Raw genomic sequence first — 20,905 nt, forward strand, 5'->3', positions numbered from 1 at the left:
CCATTGAACCAAGCAGCCATTCTGCATGCCATCCTGATTCCAGTTGTTTGATTATTTCTAATTAGTTTGCTTTATAATACTGTGAAGAACGTGATGGTGTTCAAATGTACATTAGGTCTTTTATTTTTGGCTTCTTGTATGTGCATGAAGGTCATGGTGGTTCTTCAAAATCAGGTATGACCATGAATGCTTGTTGTAGCTTTTACTTGGGAGTAGTGACCAAAGACGGTTTCCAGAGTTTGCTGATGAAAAGAACTAGGAAACTGAAGGTGCGTTTATTAGTATGAAAGACAAAAATTTTGTTCAGACATTTCGTACATGGAGCTATGCAGTTACAACTTACAAGCTTGATCTAAATGAAAGCATTTACAACATTCTAACAGCTGTTATAGTAGTTTGTCTGTCATGTTATGCATATTAGTAACCGGTATCCAAATTATGACTGTTATTTTACCATTGTCCTCTTATAACGATCATCATGTAATAATAGGAATAACAGCCATTATTAGGCATTTGCGATATGTCCCTAAATAAAATGTTTTTTTCAAAATCAAAATTTAACTAATTTTTCTCTAAAAAGTTCACACCATTAAAAAAATTGTTTCTAACTGAATAATAGTTTGGGCTAACTGTTACTATTCTTTAATTTATTACTTCGTACTAAATTTCAAGAACACCAGGATAAGGGAAGTAATGGTCATTGTGACTATTGAACGGTTAATAATGACTTTGGCTGGGTTCTGTTAATAGCTGAATAGCAACATCAATAAAACCAAGCTTCCAAAGCTTTCCGAACTACCTTACAGCTTGTGTCTGTGTGGCCTGCTTGGGAGCCACCGCATCCTTGTTTTCTCAAGATTAACTTTCAGTGAAAGTGATTGACAGTGGAGCTCGTGAAGGAGCTGGCTTCATCATCCAAAAATTTAGTTGCTCTTTTGTGGCTGTAGGTGGTTTTCAGATAATTAATACTGTTGTCCCAATGGCGGAGTTGTGTGATCATGGGCAGGACCTGCATATGCTGCCATGATGCATCGAGCAGCAACCTAAATCAGCATGGAAGGTGATTGAAAGTCGTGTTCAATCGGTTGTCTAAATTGGAAGCCCATGCCTGCAAAACTCAGCTTTTGGAGATGGCGGCCACCCTAAGCTCCATTGGTAGCACTTGGTAACTCAAATGGGATCATTATGGTCATTTTAGATTATTAGCGTGCCTCTTCCCAAAGTAATCTAATTCTTGATGATCAAAGATTTCTGGATCCATAATTAATCTATTTGGCATGTCATGGGAATCTAAGATCACTGACCATGTAACTATGCCAAAACTACATGTGATATATTCTATATATTTTGCAACAATTAAATAGAATTCTCTAATAAATCATAAGAAAATACATATGAATATGAATCAAATTATTAAAACCTGTTATTCCCGTCCAATTCAATGAGACCAAAAATTAATCAAAACTTGTCAAAGTAACTCTAGGGGATTATTAAGCCTTCCCAATAAAAAGAAACTTTTTTATGAGATTATCAAACTCTTCACAGCAAAAAAAAAAAAAATTATTCCAAAAATTAGCATTTTTGGATATATTTTTTTCTACTAGATTGAAGGACACTTTTGTCTCCAAATTTCAGCCTAACGGCCTCAAGGATAAATTTAATATCACTAAGTTGCATGGTGATTTTAGGAGCCAGGGGATTTAGACTTCTACTATGTAGGAACACTAGAGCACAACCAAATATAGTGATCTTCTCACCTTCACCTATATCATTGTTGATCTTGGATCATCTTATACTAAATATCAACTTTGAGATGACCCATGTTTTTAGAAAATCAAAAAATGCAGCTAATTGGGTAGCCACCCATGTGGCTAATCACATAGAGAGTCATTTGAGATTCCTTTCAAACTGATCCCAACTCAATCTTGAATGAACATGCATTTATATCAAGATGATGATTTCAATCTTAGACTTGTAGTCACTTAATTAGTACTAATCATATTAGTCTATATTTTAATCTTAAATGCGATAGAAAACTTTTGATAATTGATCCAAATTTGGTTATTGCACTAGCTTTAATCAAAGAGAGATGAGATCTTGAATTGTATGTTACTTAAGGGGAGTTTTATAATATATTCATCTTAAAAAAAAAAAAAAAAATTGTGAACTACCCAAATGGACTAGATTGGAGTAAACAAAGCTGAGGTTCTACAAGTATAACATTCAACCTTCCCCTTCTCATAAGAAATATATCTTAGAAGGCCTAGCTTCTGTAATATCCTAACGCTCCTATACTACAATGAGAATCTCGAGGCCTACCAACTTCTGAATGACTGATGTTGGATGGATTGACTGCAAGATTGTGTTGTGAGTGCTGTCATGCCTGATAATAATGATCAAACAACAACATAAGAAGTTTCTCAACTTGCTTCACAATCTTTATTGAAGAGGTATCTGGCTGCTCAACAATTATTCTCACTTAGCTTGTAACTATCTCGAACAGGTTTTGTTGGCTCTTATCCCAATAGAACTTGAACAATGAGACTAGATCATACATCAGATTGGCCATCCTCTAGGAAGACCTTACCTGATCCTTTATAAGGCTAGCTTGAACCATTTTGTATTTCAAAAATAGTTACTCCTTATTGAGTTTGTGGACTACATCCTGCTAACCCAACCTGAGACACCTACTACTCATTAGCGGTGCTGCTAGTAGAGCTCCCACATAGAGCAAAGCTTGATGGATGAGCATGATGCATAGAAACCCCACAAGATGCTTTTTAGATTTACAAACTCATGCTGACCAACTAAAGGAAAGACGTTCTAGAATCGTAAAAGGCCATACTAATGGGTGCTAGAGAGGGTTGAAGCATGTGAACATTATATGGTGGAGATAAGAAGTTTGAAATGTACATGTGACTGATCTATGATGCATAGGGTGAGGAACCGAGCATACTATATGAAACATATGAATTGCATTTGTTAGGACAAGGGGAAAAGTGAGATGGTATGGATATATACAATAAGAACTAGGAAGGCCCCAATAATTACTTAGGTTTATGTTAGAGGGTTTAGAAAGAGGAGCCAAAGATCATCACGACATGAATAGACATTGTGAGAAGGGATTTGAAGAAGCATGCAATGGCATCGGATAAGGTCATTGGTAGCAAGTAATTTGCCAAAGAGATAATAAAGCCGACCTAAATAGTTATGAGTTCAATTGAGGCCAGTCCCATTGAGACTCTGTTCAGCCTAAAACTGTGATAGACTCTCATAATTAAGGATCTTCTTCGTCACTCACTTTCTAAGCTCACGAGTCAAACTCGATGACTCAGTTAAACCTTAAACTAGAGGGGCTTCTTCAGACTCAAACTTCACTTTAGAGACTTACTTAAAGGATCTTCTGAGAATGGTTTTTATAGCAAGGGTTGGAGAAAATTGCCATCAGCATCTTGGGACATGCGAGAAAGTTTGTTGGAGATAATTGCTTGCACATCTAGAAGTTATGATGTGATATGGTAGGGTGTGGATCTCACGATTAGAGAGGCCACTCCGCCGTTGTGGGCTAGTTGTTATCTAATCATCTATTCCCATCTTTCAATTAATATTATTCTTTAGTTATTTTTATCCTAACTTGGTTTCTTAGCCAGCACTTTCTGAAGGAGCAGTATTTTAGTAGTGAAAGTCTTTGAAGGTTTAAGACAAAAGGACCTATTACCAATTTTTTATCCTTTCTAATTTGAACAAGTGGCACACGTATGAATTGATCTGGCTAGACATCTTGATTCAACCTTCTAGCACCAAGAAAAACGGCCAACAAGCCTTTGGACATTCTCGGTGGCATGTAGGTTGTTACTTCGATACTACCCAGATGATGCTCATCCATCAAACTTTGTTCTATGTGAGAGCCTTACTAGCGACATCACTAGCGAGTAGTAGGTGTCCCAGGTTGGAGTAGGAGGATGTAGTACACAGACTCTACAAGGAGTAACTATTTTTGATGTACAAAATGATTCTAGCCTCATCAATGGTAAGGTAAGTTCTTCTCACAGGATGGCCAATTTGATGAATGATCTAGTCTCACTATTAAAATTCTATTTGCATGAGAGACAAAAAGACCCATTTGAGATAGTTACGAGCCAAGTGGCCATAGTTTGGGGGCTATATATACGTTGAGCAGCAAGAGACCTCTTCAATGAAGATTGTGAAGCAAGTTGAGAAACTTCTTACGCTGTTGTCTGATCATTATTATCAGGCATTACAGTACCCACAACCCAATATTGCAATCAATCCATCCAACATCAGTGATTCAGAAGTTGGTAGGCCTACAGATTCTCATTCGTAGTATAGGAGTGTTAGGATGTTATAAAAGCTAGGTCTTCTAAAATATATTTCTTATGAGAAGGGGAAGGCTGAATGCCTATTTCCTGGCACCATATACCGTAGCAAAATATAAGTAAACAAATAGAGGATTAAACATTGGATATGAGAGTTAACACAGGTAATAGGTCTTGGCATACTCTGCTAAAACCTATCCACAATGATCATAAGCCTTGTTTAACAAGGTTGTAGCTCCTGAAATAGCTATGCCCGGCTTCGCATCAAGAGCTGTATTCGATCTTAACTGCTTCCTCACTAACGCCGCCTGATTCAGCACCACAGCTTAGACCTTCTGCTTTGAAGATATTACCACCTCGCTTGCCAAATTTGCTGCTCAACTTGACAATATTGGGAAATTGCCGTTCTTCTCAGGCTCAAACCTGACACATGCATACTTTGAATCCGCATACAGTGCGCTATAAACTCCATCTGCGCCTCTTCTTCTGCAGCCTCCAATCAAACCTTGGGCTCAGAACCTTACCACGAGGACTTGAAGTGTCTGAAAGTTGACATTCTCGAATTGTCTCGAAACATCCTAGGCTAGCTCACATATGTAGTGGTAACACAAACAGCATCCTCTAAATTGCCATATAAATTACAGCAAACGCACCGAGGGCCCAGAGAGTTCTATTTTTATTTTAAAACGAATCCTCTATATATAATAACCAAAACAACCTTGCTTTAGAACAACAAGTTCCAGAGGACTCTCTAATCAGACTCAAGGAATAACTTGCCAGATCCGCAAATGCATTTCAAGTTGCATGTTTATAATCTGGATCCCTGAAAAGGCCATTTGCACTCAAGCCCTTTTCTTGAAAAAACTAAAAGCTCTTTGTTCAGTGTATTCTCATAAAGACAACATCCTACAAGCAATTCTTTTTAGAAGGCATTCAGCAAGAAAGAATTTGAAACCACATACTAGGCCTGCAAATGGGCAGGGTTGGATCGGGTCTTGCGTAATCTCGATCCGACCCGATTTTTTGATCAGGTCTTGATATTAGACCCATACCCATTCCAATAAAAAATCGGATCGGATCGGGTCCATGACCGAATTTATTGATCCATTGGATTATTCGGGTCGGGTCGGGTCGGGCCCATATATATCCCAGTCCCAATCCATGAAATGCGGATCCGGTTCGAGTCTAATTCGGGTCGGATCGGATCATGGGTTTAAAAATCTACATAAAGTGGAATTAGAGGTCACATTGACAGCAAAATAGCATGGTCATATCTATCTTTTCATATAGATATTCTCTCCTCTTCTCTTTTCCTACATCTTCTCACTTCACCATTGATAGTGGATATTGTATACCATCCCTAAGGCAATAGTAATGTACAACAGTAAACAAGTAACTGGATATTTTAATTATGAACAACTGTTGGTATGTCTTCAATTTACTTTGTGTTTGTGGAAGGACTTTTAGAAAAGTTTCGAGATTAGCTGTAAGAATGGCATTTCTTGTGCAGTGCATTAATGATCTTGTGATAGTGTGACAGTATTAAAGATTTTAGTAAGAGATTTAAGAAAGAATTTGGGTGAGTCACTCTTTTGGTCCAAGCCCAAATTCTTATTTGGATGAGTCATTCTAACTGAGTTCAGGTCTTATATTTGGATCCGGTTCGGATCGGGTCGGATCATATATCTTGAGATCCAAATTAATCCAAAAGTCTTTACGGATCGGATCGAATTGGGTCGGGTCCAAATTCCGAAAATTCAGACCCGACCCGGAAAGATGAATGGGTCTAATTTTTGAACCCGACCCGGCTCCATGGGTCTTTTAAATGGATTCGGGTTGGATCTAACCGGATCGGATCGGGTCGGATCACGGATCAACCCGATCCGTTTGCAGCCTTACCACATACTAAGTCGACGAACCAAATACCATTTACCAAAAACTTCATAGAACTCTTATATTCCTTGAACGAGTGCCCCAAAAACACACAATATGAGCAGAAACGGGGAATGGGTCGGGTAGTTCACAAAATTCAAAATCTTTGTGATTGTGTTACAACAACATAATGGGGAAGACGACTATAGTGGATAAACCAATTCTTAATAATTACACCCAAAAAAAAAAACTCAAGCAAATGACAATGTCTTCAAAACACTGGGAAAGTTGCAGCTGTCATCATAACTCTAGGAAAAAGAAATCAGAAAGTCCAATACAGAGATTCAAATAATTAAAAAAAGAAGGTAAAAATGCCAAGCGCGGTGATCCCATTTTCCTGAGAGACATTCCCATCTCAACCGCCTATTCGACGAGCATTTGTAACTGCAAAAAGAGGAAGCGAATATGGATCAACAAAATACATGCTAGCAAATTGTGATGGATAAATTAAAAAATGGAAACAAAAAAGAAATGGAAGGAGAAATCACCTAGAAGAAGAGAGGATGCTTTAGCAGTTGTTCGATTCTTCTGGTTCTTCTAATTCTTCTTATTCCTCTATATGCATTTCGAAGGTGGGAGGGTCCTTGGCATACCGAATAGGTGATGGGCTGCGATTTGGATGCCAATGCTCTTCAATCCTGACCCGGGGGATCGGCTGAATGATGGGCCAGTTGGGCCCGTCCTCGAGGAAGGTCTTAATGAGTGATAAGCTACAGTACAGACTAAATTTTTTTAAATTCTGCAAAGCAGCCGGCCGGGGTATTTTGGAGTAGCTCCAATAACCACTGTGGGAGGCGCTCTGTCTGTCCATCAGCATCGGTGGTGGATGTCTATGTGGAAGAAGATAAACGTGCTTCCAAGAATTGCAACTTATCAAGATTCTCCACATGCTCTAACCTCGGACAGTTCCATATTTCCAGAGATTTCAATGAGGGAAGGTTCTTGATTTCTTTTAGGTCATGGGCATTACTGATGCTCCATTTATGTAAATTGGTGGCATGCCGTAAGCCTTTTGGAAGAGCTCTCAGCTTGGGGCAAAATGAAAGCTCCATTTAATGCCATAATAAGATAATAAAAAGAATTAATTCTGGTACTAAATTTCAAATGGCATAGGATAAGGGAAGTAACAGTTATTGTGACTGTGATAACCCGGCCTGTTGAGCCTAAAGTCCATTAAGCCCACCCAGAAAAAAAAAAAAAAAAAGATAGGGGAAGAAGACTCCTGATCGGAGTCTTCTCCTTTCTCAGTTTCGATTTAAAATCGGAGTCCTAGGGCCATTGAAGGACCCTAGGATGAGCCCTATAAGAACCCCCCTCCTCTCCTCTGTGAGAGGACATAGCAATCACCGATGATCGCCGGTGTTTCCTCTCCGATTTCTCCGATTGAAGCCGCGGCCCCTCGATTCATGCTCGCTACGATTTCTCGCCGGCGAAGTCACCGGAGGCTGAGGTAAGTCCTTCTTCCTCTTCCTCTCTCCTCTCTCTTTTTTTTCGTGCCTCTGTGCACAACTGCCGGCGACGAGTGTCGCCGGATTTCGTAGGAGAAGGGACCCCCTATTTGGTCTCTTCTTCTCTTTGATTTTCCGGCGCCGGCGATCCCTGCTGACTGCCGGCCTTGGCCTCTCCGAACTCGAGAGGGTTGCCACCCCTGTTGCTGGCCTTCGCCGTGCCGGCTGCGGCCCGGACGGTCGGTCAAAGGGAGGGGACCTGTTGGTTCCCTGTTTCGGCCAGGGAAGACCACGGGAAGAAAAGAAAAGAAAAAGGAAGAAAAGAAAAAGAAAAAGAAAAAGAAAAAGAAAAAGAAAAGAAAAAAAAAAGAAAAGAAAAAAAAAGAGAAGAAGAAAAAGAAAAAGAAAAATTAAAAAAAAAGAGAGAATTTTCTATCTCTCTCCTCTCTCCACTCTTTACCTTCTCTCTCCAATTTCTCTATCTAAATTCTCTCTCTAGATCTTTTATCTCTTTTTATGGATTTTGTCTTTCTAGGGTCATTCTCTCTCTCTGATTGCATCACAGACACTAGGATAAACTTGAGATGAAAATATGATGATCTGAGATTGCTCCGAAATTCATGTAGTAGATTGGATCCCGATTCGATCCTTATTTGAAATTGATAACATCGATCATGGTTAATCCATAATATGTCACCCTGATATGACCTCTAATGATCTCAATCATGACTGCCACTTTTGAATGATACGAAGATTCTCTCTCCACTTTCTCTCTCTACTTTCTCTCTCATGATCGACTTTCTCTCTCTAAGAAGGTCTATGAATCATGTATCGAGTCATGCCTTCATCTTTTAGGAGCTCATATTGACTCTAACAAGATGATCCGAAGTTGCTTTGATATCCATGCTGTATGTCAACCTCATTTGATCATATCAAGTATCTTTCAAATTCATGATTAATGAACTCTATTGATTGACCTTGATCTAATCGATGCTTCATAATTTCTTGATCAAATCACTTAAATCTGATCCTCAGATCAGAGACCCTGAATTGCCCTGGTATCTGGATGGTCCGACACATCCGGACAACAGTCCTCTTTCTCTATGATTTAATCTTATTATATTCATGAAATAGAAATTGATGATAATTTGATATTTTAAATAGGATTAGCTGATCCTTCTAATGAAGTCTGAAGATCTAAGATGAACGAGGTAAGTGGATCTTATACTTCTTATTTATTTTTAAATAATCATATTTTTCATGCAAAGAATTGTTATTGATGAAATCATATTTTTGATAAAATAAGGATCAGTATTTATGGTATGAAAAAGTATATTTTATTATGAGTATTGATTTTATGAATATATCTTATGAAAATAGCATGATAAGGAAGCATGAATTTTATTATTTTTCATCTATATATACGTATGTTTTTAAAAAAAGATATAAGGATTTCAAAGGCTCTCAGATAGCTATGAATGAATCCCTTCGAAAAGGTTGACATTCGGAGCTAGCATCCACATGAAACATGACCCCGCTAACAGGTATAAAGTTGGCACACGAAACAAGAACTCTGTCGATTAAGAAACATGACCCTGTCACGGGTATAATAGTGACCTTAGCACGAATATCTAGGAGCAATATTTCGAAACTTGACATGAATACATGATAAAAATGATTTATGATTCATGATTGTAAAATATACATAATTTTATGCATACATGATTGGTTTATGACTCATTTTATTATATGCTCTATGAAATGCTTTATTTTGTATTATCTATTATTTTTTAAATATTGCATTATCATGGAAAGCTTATGCTTAATCCGATAAGAAAGCGCAAGTTCTACTTACTGGGCTAGTGTAGCTCATATTCTTTTTGTTTGAACAGAGGAATAATGTTAGGACCGGCAAAAGGAATTCAATTTGAAAGATTTAAACTTGAAGATCTGTGTCGCAAGCTTGAAATTTGGTAGCGAAAGTTTAGTTTATTTATGATTACAGATTTTAGTTATTTATGAATATTAAGATTTGGTTTGGTACTTTCTTTTGGATTTAGATGCTCTGAACCAATATTGGTTAATTATCTGATGAATAAAGAAATTGAATCTTTTATTTGATGAATTTTAGATGATTATGATGGATTGGCTTCGTATTATCGTGGGCTCCATCCCTCGGTAGCATGGCCGTGTTATGTCCCGGATTTGGAGCGTGATATTTTATGGTATCAGAGCTTAGGTTATGATCATTGGGGATTATGATATAAATGATTAGGATATGATAAAATAATATCAGAGCTTAGGTTTAAGATCATTGAGATTATGAAGTGATATCAAAACCTTATGTATGATCAATAGGATGTGACAGAGTGGAGTATGATGGATAATATCAGAGCTTAAGATTATGATCATTAAGGATTGATAGAATGATATAAAGTTTAGGTTATGATCACTAGAGAATATGACTTAAGTGGTATTTGAGCTTAAGGTTATCATTATTCGGGATTGTGACTTTAGTGATATTTGAACTTGAGGTTAAGATCATGAGGAACATGATAGATATAAAAAAAAAATTTAATAATTTGATTTCAAACCAATAGGTATTATGATAAAATTTATGCATAAGTGGCACATGATATCTATAATAGAATTGACGAGTTATATCTTGGATTCCAATTAGTAGGTTGACCTGAGTACGAGAAGTGTTGATCCTGAAATGAAGTGGGAGGTATTGATATGTTATGTTGGGTATATTGGATATATTAGAATGCTAAACTTATATGGATAAAGGACATGATAACTTTGCTGATTTTGATGTTAATTTTTTTGCAAAGAAAGGTTGGCTTGGAAGTTATCTAAATGATGTAAGGTAAATCGAAGGTTAACTCAAATTAATTCTAGATATATTGGATTCTTGAGGAGTGGTGAAGCTTATGTAATAAGTTCAAACATAGAAGGTGAATGAAGATTTAATTTTGATGTGCTATACCTAAGAGATAGTAATGACAAGAAAACTTTAAATTTTCTATGAAAATCTAAAAGTTAGAATCTATCTTTGATTGATTTAACATACAAAGATATTTTTATTTTTGATAGACTTAGATAATTTGATAAGTTGAGATCAGAGTGCGCAGCAAAAGCATGGTAGTCTGAATTAATTAGAAATATTAATCCTTTTAAATCAAAAGATATTATGAAATACGTTAGTTGTAAATAAGGAAGGATTTTACTGATAATAAAAGGATGCTAGAGAGAAAATCTATCTGATCAAGGAAAGACTCAAGGCAGCACAGGATAGACAGAAGAGTTGGACAGATAGAAAAAAGAGAATTAGAATTTCAGGTCGGTGATCATATTTTTTTAAAAATATCACATACAAAAAGTGTCATGAGGTTTGAGAGACATGGCAAGCTGAGTCCGCGATATATTGGACCTTTTAAATTTTGAAGCTGAGTAGGAGATGTTGCTTACGAACTCCCTTACCATCGGATTTATCTAAAGTGCACAATATCTTTCATGTTTCATCACTGAAAAAAATTTGTACATGATCCAAATAATGTGGTAAAGTATGAAGCCATTGTAAGTTCATGAAGACTTAACTTATGAAGAATTTTCTCTCCGAATTGTTAATCGAAAAGAGCAAGTGCTAAGATGATGCATCATTCTATATGTGAAGATTCATTGGAGTAATCATGAGGAGAGAGAGGCTACTTGGGAGCTTGAAGATGATATGAAGACGAGATATCCATACTTATTTGAAAATGAAGGTACGTTAAATTTAAGGATGAAATTCTTTTTAAGGAGGGTAGAATGTGATAACCCGACCTATTGAGCCTAAAGCCCATAAGCCTACTCAGAAAAAAAAAAATAGGAGAAGAAGACTCCCAATCGGAGTCTTCTCCTTCCCCGATTCGATTGAAAATCGGAGTCCTAGGGCCATTGAAGGACCCTAGGATGAGCCCTATAAGAACCCCCCTCCTCTCCTCTATGAGAGGACATAGCAATCACCGATGATCGTTGGTATTTCTCTCTCCTAATTTTTTTGATTGAAGCCGTGGCCCCTCGATTCGTGCTCGTCGCGATTTTCTTGCGACGAGATCACCTGAGGCTGAGGTAAGCCCTTCTTCCTCTTCCTCTCTCCTCTCTCTTTTTTTCGTGCCTCTGTGCACCTTACCGACGACGGGTGTCACGAATTTCGTCGGAGAAGGGACCCCCTATTTGGTCTCTTCTTTTCTTTGATTTTCGGCACCGATGATCACTGCCGGACTGCCGGCCTTGGCCTCTCCGAACTCGAAGAGGGTTGCCCCCTGCCGCCGGCCTTCGCCATGCCGGCAGCGGCCCGAGATCGGTCAAAGGGAGGGGACCTGTCGGTCCCCTGGTTTCGGCCAGGGAAGACCACGGAAAGAAAAGAAAAGAAAAAAGAAGAAAAGAAAAAAGAAAAGAAAAGAAGAAAAAGAAAAAAAAAAAAAAAAAAAGAGAAGAAGAAGAAGAAAAAGAAAAATAGAAAAAAAAGAAAGAATTTTTTCTCTCTTTTCCTCTCTCCTCTCTTTACCTTCTCTCTCCAGTTTCTCTCTCTAAATTTCTCTTTATTTTCTCTCTTTAACCTTTTATCTTTTTTATGGATTTTATCTCTCTAGGTCATTCTCTCTCTCTGATTGCATCACAGACCTAGGATAAACTTGAGATGAAAATATGATAACCTGATATTGCTTCGAAAATTCATGCAGTTAGATTGGATCCCGATCCGATCCTTATTTGAAATTGATAACATCGATCATGGTTAATCCATATTAAGTCATCTGATATGATCTCTGATGATCTTAATTATGATGCCACTTTTGAATGATACGAAGATTTTCTCTCCACTTTCTCTCTCATGACCGACTTTCTCTCTCTAAGAAGGTCTATGAATCCTGTATCGAGTCATGTCTTCATCTTTTAGGAGCTCATATTGACTCTAACAAGATGATCCGAAGTTGCTTTTGATATCCGTGCTGTATGTCAACCTCATTTGATCATATCAAGTATATTTCAAATTCATTATTAATGAACTCTATTGATTGATCTTAATCTAATCGTGCTTCATAATTTCTTGATCAAGTCACTTAAATCTGACCCTCAGATCAGAGACCCTGAATTACCCTGGTATCTGGATGGTCCAACACATCCGAACAACAGTCCTCTTTCCTTATAATTTAATTTTATTATATTTATGGAATAGAAATTGATGATGATTTGATATTTAAATAAGATTAGTGATTCTTCTAATGAAGTCTGAAGATCTAAGATGAACGAGGTAAATGGATCTTATGCTCCTTATTTATTTTTAAATAATCATATTTTCATGCAAAGAATCTTTATTGATGAAATCATATTTTTCATAAAATAAGGATCAGCATATGTGTATGAAAAAGCATGTTTTATTATGAGCATTGATTCATGAATATGTTTATGAAAATAGCATGATTATGAAGCATGAATTTATTATTTTTCATCTATGTATACGTTATTTTTAAGAAAAAGATATAAGAATTTCAAAGGACTCTCAGATAGCTATGAATAAATTCCTTCAAAAAGGTCGACATCCGGGCTAGCATCCACATGAAACATGGCCCCGTCAATGGATATAAAGTTGGCACATGAACAAGAACTCTGTCGATTAAGAAATATGGCCTGTCACGGATATAATAGTGATCCTTAGCACGAATATCTTGGAGCAATTTTTGAAACATGACACGAATACATGACAAAATGATTATGATTCATGATTATGAAATATTCATGATTTATGCATACATGATTGGTTTATGACTTGTTTTATTATATGCTCTATGAAATACTTTATTTTGTATTATCTGTTATTTTTCTAAATATTGCATTATCATGAAAAAACTTATGCTTGATCGATAAGGAAGCGCAAAGTTCTACTTACTGGGCTAGTGTAGCTCATATTTTTTTTTGTTTCTTTTTTTGAACAGAGGAATAAGGTTAGGACCGGTAAAAAATTCAGATTTGAAGATTTAAACTTGAAGATCTGCGTAGCAAGCTTGAAAATTTGGTAGCGAATTTAGTTTATTTTATGATCACGGATTTGTAGTTATTTATGAATGTTGAGATTCGGTTAGTACTTTTTGGATTTAGATGCTCTGAACCAATATTGATTTAATTATCTGATGAATAAAAAATTAATCTTTTATTTGATGGATTTTAGATGATTATGATGGATTGACTTCGTATTATCGTGAGCTCCATCTTTTAGTAGCATGACTGTGTTATGTCCCGGATTTGGGACGTGACAGTGACTATTGAATGGTTCATGGCTTTAGTTGGCAATAAAATCAGGCTTCCAAATCTTTGCGAACTACCTTACAGCTTGTGTCTATGTGGCCTGTCTGGGAGCCACCGCATGCTTGTTTTCTCAAGATTAACTTCCAGTGAAAGTGATTGACAATGGAGCTGATGAATGAGCTGGCTTCGTCGTTCAGAAATTTAATTGCTCTCTTGTGGCTGTTGGTGGTTTTCAGATGATTAGTGCTGTTGTCCCAATAGCGGAGTTGTGCGGAGCATAGGAAGGACCTGCATATGCTACCACGATGCATCGAGCAACCTAAATCAGCACTGTAGGTGATTGAAATCGTGTTCCATTGGTTGTCTAAATTGGAAGCCCATGTCAGCAAAACTCATCTATGCTTTTGGAGATGGCATCCACTCTAAGCTCCATTAGTAGCACTTGGTGACTCAAATGAGATTATTATGGTAATTTTAGATTATTAGTGTCTCTCTTCCCAAAGTAAGCTAATTCCTGGTGATCTAAGATTCTCAGATACATAATTAACCTATTTGGCAATTCAAGATCATTGATCATATAATGTCAAAACTACATGTGATATATTCTATATATATTGGAGCACTTAAATAGAATTTCAAATAATTCATAAGATACACACGAACATAAACCAAATTATTAAAACCTATTATTTTCATCCAATTCAATAAGACCAAAAATTAATCAAATTTGTCAAAGTAACTCTAGGAGATTATTAAGCCTTCCCAACAAAGAGAAAAATTTTATGAGATTATCAAACTCATAAAAATTTGATCAATATTATCAGGCATGACAGCACCGAACAACTCAATCTTGCTGTCAATCTATCCAACATCAGTCATTCAGAAGTTGGTAGGCCTAGAGATTCTCATTTATAGTATAGGAGTGTTAGGATATTATAGAAGCTAGGCCTTCTTAAAATATATTTCTTATAATCTGGATTCCCTGACAAGACCATTGCAGTCATCAAGCCCTTTTCTTTAAAAAACTAAACTCTTTGTTCAGTGTATTCTCATAAAGACAACATTCCTACAAGCAATTCTTTTAGAAAGCATACAACAAGACTCTCAAAACCAAAGACTAGGTCAAGCAACACAAAAACATCATAAAACTCCTATATTCTTTGAACGAAGTGCCACAAAAGCACAGAATATGAGCAGAAAGGGGGAATGGGTCCGGTAGTTCAAAAAATTCAAAATCTTTGTGATTGTGTTGCAACAACATAATGGAGAAGATAACTATAGTGGATAAACCAATTCTTAATAGTTACACTCAGAAGAAAAATTATACTCAAGCAAATGACAATTTCTTCAAAACACTAGGAAAGGAAAGCTACAGCTGCATCATAATACTAGGAAAAAGAAATCAGAACGTCCAATGCAGAGATTTAGATAATTATAAAAGATGGTAAAAATGCTGAGCCCACTGATCCCATGATCCTGAGGGACATTCCCATCTCAACCGCCTATTCCACAAGCATTTGTAACTGCAAAAAGAGAGCAAATATGAGATCATACATGCTAGCAAGTCTCATTGTGATGGATAGACTAAAAAATGGAAAAAAAATGTAATAGCATGAGAAATCACCTCGGTGAAGAGAGGATGCTTTAGCATTTCTCCGATTCTTCAGATTCCTTCACTATATGGGTTTCGAAGGTGGGAGGGTCCTTGGTATACCGAATATATGATACGCCACTTGGATGCCTATGCCCGACGATCTGGACCATGGGGATCCGCTGAATGATGGGCCAGTCGGGGCCGTCCTTGAGGAAGGTCTCAAGGAGTGGTAAGCTGCATCCTAGTTGAAATTCTTGAAGAGAATGCTGCCCTAGTAGGTCCAATAACCACTGTGGGAGGCTCGCTGTCTGTCCATCAGCATCGGTGGTGGATGTCTCTGTGGAAGAAGATAATATTACTCTCAGGAATTGCAACTTATCAAGATTCTCCACGTGCTCCAACCTCGGACAACCACATATTTTCAGAGATTTCAACGAGGGAAGGTTGTTGATTTCTTTTAAGTCGTGGACATAATTGATATCCAATTCCTGTAAATTGGTGGCGTGCCGTAGGCCTTCTGGAAGAGCTCTCAGCTTGGGACACCATTCAAGTTCCAACTTCGTTAGACAAAGCAGCAACTTGGGGGCTCCTGTTGTTTCTTCACCAACCCCCTCCACCATACCAAAAGACCATTCTTCCCAGTTCTCCATATTATAAAATTCCAGCTGTTCAAGCTTGGGAAATGAAGTCGCTGCTGACGATGCACGGGAGCAAGAAATTCAGGTCCAGTGGTTTTGATTGCATGTGCTTCGCTAATATAAAGGGATTTCAACTGGGGCAACAGGCCCAATGGAGGAAGAGCTCTCAACTTGGGACAGCTGTTAAGTTCCAACTTACTGAGACGAGGCACCAACTTGGGGGCTCCTCTTCCTTCTTCACCAACCCCTCCACCATACCAAACGACCATTCTTCCCAGTTCTCCATATTATAAAATTCCAGCTCTTCAAGCTTGGGAAATGAAGTCGCTGCTGACGATGCACGGGGGCCGAGAAATTCAGGTCCAATGGTTTTGATTGCATGTGCTTCGCTAATATAAAGGGATTTCAACTGGGGCAACAGGCCCAACGGAGGAAGAGCTCTCAACTTGTGACACCTGTTAAGTTCCAACTTATTGAGACGAGGCAGCAACTTGGGGCTCCTCTTCTTTCTTCACCAACCCCCTCTACCATACCAAACGACCATTCTTCCCAATTGCCGCATGTTTGAAAGTATCAGCTCTTCAAGCTTGGAAAAATGCACGGGGGCCAAAAAATTCAGGTCCGATGGTTTTGATTGCATGTGCTCGGCTAATATCAAGGGATTTCAGTTGGGGCAATAGGCCCAGTGGAGAAGAGCTCTCAGCTTTGGGACACATGTCAAGTTCCAACTTGCCTGAGACGAGGCAGCAACTTTGGGCCTCCTCTTCTTTCTTCACCAAACCCTCCACCATACCAAACGACCATTCTTCCCAGTTGGACAGGAATTTAAATATCAGCTTTTTCAAGCTTGGGAAATGAAGTCGCTGCTGGACGAGGCACGGAGGCCTAGAAATTCAGGTCCGATGTTTTGATTGGCACCTGCTTGGTTAATACAAAGGATTTCAGTTGGGGCAACAGGCCCAGTGGAGGAAGGCTGCGGACATGATAGACAATGATCGAGTATTATTTTTGTCAGGTTAGGAAAAGAGGCACTCAAAGGAGAGGTATCATCCATCTGAAAAATCCAGTACCGATGAAGTTGTAAATCTCAAGTTCCTGTAGTTGGGTGGATTGAGGAGCGAGCTCATTATAAATCTGGTCATTTCTCTGGATTGCAATTGCTTCTTCCCCATCTTCAGGTGGTTCGTATTCCAAAATTAGTGTCCTCAGAGAGCGGCTGTTCGCGAGTACCAGAGCTCCCCAGGTTGTGCCCTCTCCAACCTTCGTATCGACAGGAATCTCAGCTGAGACAGGGATTGTAGCTCCTCCAGACCGCACCCCCTCGTTATCTTGCTTGTCTCTTCTGTCATCATGGCCGACGACAATCCTTCAAGATGGTTAAGATGCTGTAATTTGCCCTTCCTTTGGCACATGGGTTAATGTTGTATTTTCTAGACGAAGGCATCTTAGATTGTCAATTTTGTGATGGCTTGGGGAGAGTAGCAAGGATTGACAACCTGACAGGTTTAGTATCTCCAAGTTTACAAGCCGGCCGATGGACTTTGGCAACTCCTTGATCTTCGTCCCATTTAGATTTAGATATCTCAGGTGCAAAAGATCTCCTACGAAATCCGGAAGGCTATCGAGTCTCGTGTCACTCAGGTTCATGACTCGCAGATAACTCAAATTTTCAAAAAGTTCATTATTGATCATCTTCGTCTTATAACTCCTCCAAACAAGAAGAGTTCTTAAGCACTTTTGCTGTTTTATTACATCAGGAACTTCCACCATCTCCCCCACGTTCACCATCGACAAGCGGCGAAGTTTACTCAATGGGTTTGTGTTAGGTGATTGCTCGCCGCCAAGAAAAATGCTCTCATCACGAATCAAAAAAAGAGCAAGGGAGCGTAACAGATCGTGCATTGGTGCACCAAGTGTCATCATTATGACCATGTAAAAGGTTCCTCCAAATGAACTCCCTATAGTGATCCTCTGCTACATCTTCCATCAGTGTATTTCCTTGTGTTGATTTTACAAAACCTTCTGCCACCCAGTAACAAATAAGATCCTCCCTATACATTCTAGAGTCCTCAGGAAACAACGAGCAATAAAGAAAACACTGTTTAAGATCGATGGTAAATTTTCATAACTCAAAAATAGAGCTCTTTGGAGTTTTTCATGAAGTTGGCTCATGGACCAAGCATCACTTTCGAGAACCTTTTTCCATTCTATGGTGTTTTCTATCCATCGACCTTAGAACCCCTGCAATAACCTTCACTGCAAGAGGAAGACCATCACATTTTTCAACAATTTTCATCCCGATCTTTTTAAAACTAGAGATCTCCTCCTCTTCATCATCATCTTCAAAGACATTCTTGTGGAGCAATTTCCAGCAACTGTCATTATCCATTTTATCAACATGATGCATCTCTGCTCTAATACTTCTAGCCACGTTCGTATCTCGAGTGGTAATCACAATCCTACCATTAGCTGTTGCACTTTCAAAGGGATATCTAAGCAAATCCTCCCATACATTGTCCGCCATACATCATCTAATACAATAAAGAATCTTTTTAAAAGTACAGAGGAAAGACAGCGTACGAGTTCCTCCATAGTTTCAGCCTCCCCATAATCTCCACCTGCCCCCTAATTATCTCTTTCAGCAATCTTGTCTCCGAAAATTCCTGAGAAAACACACCCATACCGCATAGAGAAGTTCTGTTTTATCCTTTCGTCATTGAATATATGAGAAGCAAGAGTGGTCTTGCCAATTCCACCCATCCCAACAATCCCCAATTGGTATTTTTTATCGTCTTCTTTAATTAAGGACTCCACGAGACTCTGGGTGGCCTCTTCAATTTGTGTCCCTACATATCAGACCTTGACCTCAATAGAAAATGTCTGGAGATGATTTGCTCCGCTGGCTTGATCACCATGCCTAGTGGGTTCTAGTTTAGACAATATTGATATATCTTCTACAGTATGTTTCCACCTATCATCAAGTTTTCTAATTTCGCTACCAATTTCGTGCCGGAACTTGATGCAGCAAAAGCAAGAAAATAAGATAAGGGACGGGCGTACCGCTGATTCGGACGGATGATCTTCCAACAATCTCCTGCCCTCGATCGTACAACGGTCAATGATATCCTCCGCATCATACATGATATCTTTCAACTCCGTCACCCATATATTGATATCCGGTATGTATGTCTCTTCTGCTCCGCAGATTGAAGAAAACCTCTTATCCTCTCCATTCTTCTTTGAAGTTTCTTGAGCTCATCCTTCACGCCTAGCATCATCGACATCTCTCCTTCTACAAATTCTGAAAGCTTGCCAACAAATCTTCTCACAGAGGCATCTAAGATCATGGCCATTTTTTGAGACTACCAGAGAAGGATCGATCTCTCAACACTCAAAAAGAAGGGGAGATTGTGAGCCACTATAGATCCTTTTAAGCCTGTATGAAAAGATCCCAAAGACCTTGACCTATGCACGATCTTCTCTTTCCTGGAGGCATCGTACTTGCATCCTTCCTACAATAGACGGATGGAATCATCCACCAAGTGGATGATGGATGTGCTTTACGACCCACCATCGATCACGTGGTGGTGGGCCCCACACCTCCAACAGCGACCAACAAATGGACGATTATTGGCGGAGGAATTTTTTAAAAAAAATATTATTATTTATTAATTATTTTTGAAAATATTCTTAAACCAAACTTATTTATTGATCTAAGGTAGTTATCAGGTACAAAATCGTAGATTCAAATTGTTTCTGCTAAACTCAAAATCTAAAACAGGAAAGATTGGATGAAGTCGAGCCGGAGGTTGGTCGCAGTCTGATTTAGAATATTTTCAAAAAAATCTACAAGATAAGTCAAAAATCGATAGAGATCTTCCGATTCTTGACCCTCCAATGCTTAAGTCAATCTTGAGTCCGAGAACAAGTGGTGGAAAAAAGTAGTAGAACAAGAAGATTTATGTGGAACTAGAGAGATTGAACTTTGTAGGAACTAGAGTCCTTGTTCAAGAACTGACAAAATTTTTACTGATAAGATTTCACTCTAGTTTGAGCTTAGAACTTACCTCCAGAGAATTTCTGACCCTCTATTTATAGAGGGGCTAATGAGACCGTTACAGAGTTTGTTAAGCCGTTAAAAAAGTTTGTTAGGCAGTTAGAGCCAACAGTAAGTGTGCTAGAATATAATTGTACATATTAGCTGAAAATGAGGTCACACTTAGCTGTATCTATCAGCTATATATGAGATCGTGGCCAGTTGTAGCTTAGTTATAGAGATCTCAGATAAACTCCATAAAATGATTATTATAGATAATATAGGAGTTGACATCGATTATAGACTGATATGCATCAAATGAGATCAGTCATTGACTTACCTGAAACTCTTGATGTTTCAGATATACATATTATCGATGTACCTTCCTACAGATCGATAAACTTTCGATCTCATTACTCATCAGCGAGTCAATTTGCTGCCAATCTGTACTTTGAAATCGATAATTCAGTGATCTTATGTGATGATGCCATGTGGCATAAGGTCAGTTTAGTGCACCAACACAACCCATAATATCAACTTGGACATATAGATGGAAAGATGCTTTCTTAGTGACACAAGTTTCCATACATATTCTGATAACGTATTAATACCATTCAATCGTCTGAAAGCTG

At 38.2% G+C, this 20,905-nt stretch overlaps 1 long non-coding RNA gene across 1 annotated transcript; it reads right to left on the reverse strand.

Moving 5' to 3' along the window:
• Positions 1 to 15,249: 15,249 nt before the first annotated feature.
• Positions 15,250 to 16,351, reverse strand: LOC140852866 (uncharacterized). The gene is made up of 2 exons (XR_012135797.1): positions 15,630 to 16,351; positions 15,250 to 15,528 (listed from the first exon to the last, which is right to left on the reverse strand). It is a non-coding gene; the product is annotated as an uncharacterized lncRNA (long non-coding RNA).
• Between the last annotated feature and the right edge of the window lie 4,554 nt (positions 16,352 to 20,905).

Source organism: Elaeis guineensis, chromosome 12, assembly GCF_000442705.2.
Source record: "Elaeis guineensis isolate ETL-2024a chromosome 12, EG11, whole genome shotgun sequence".
Lineage (NCBI taxonomy): Eukaryota > Viridiplantae > Streptophyta > Magnoliopsida > Arecales > Arecaceae > Elaeis > Elaeis guineensis.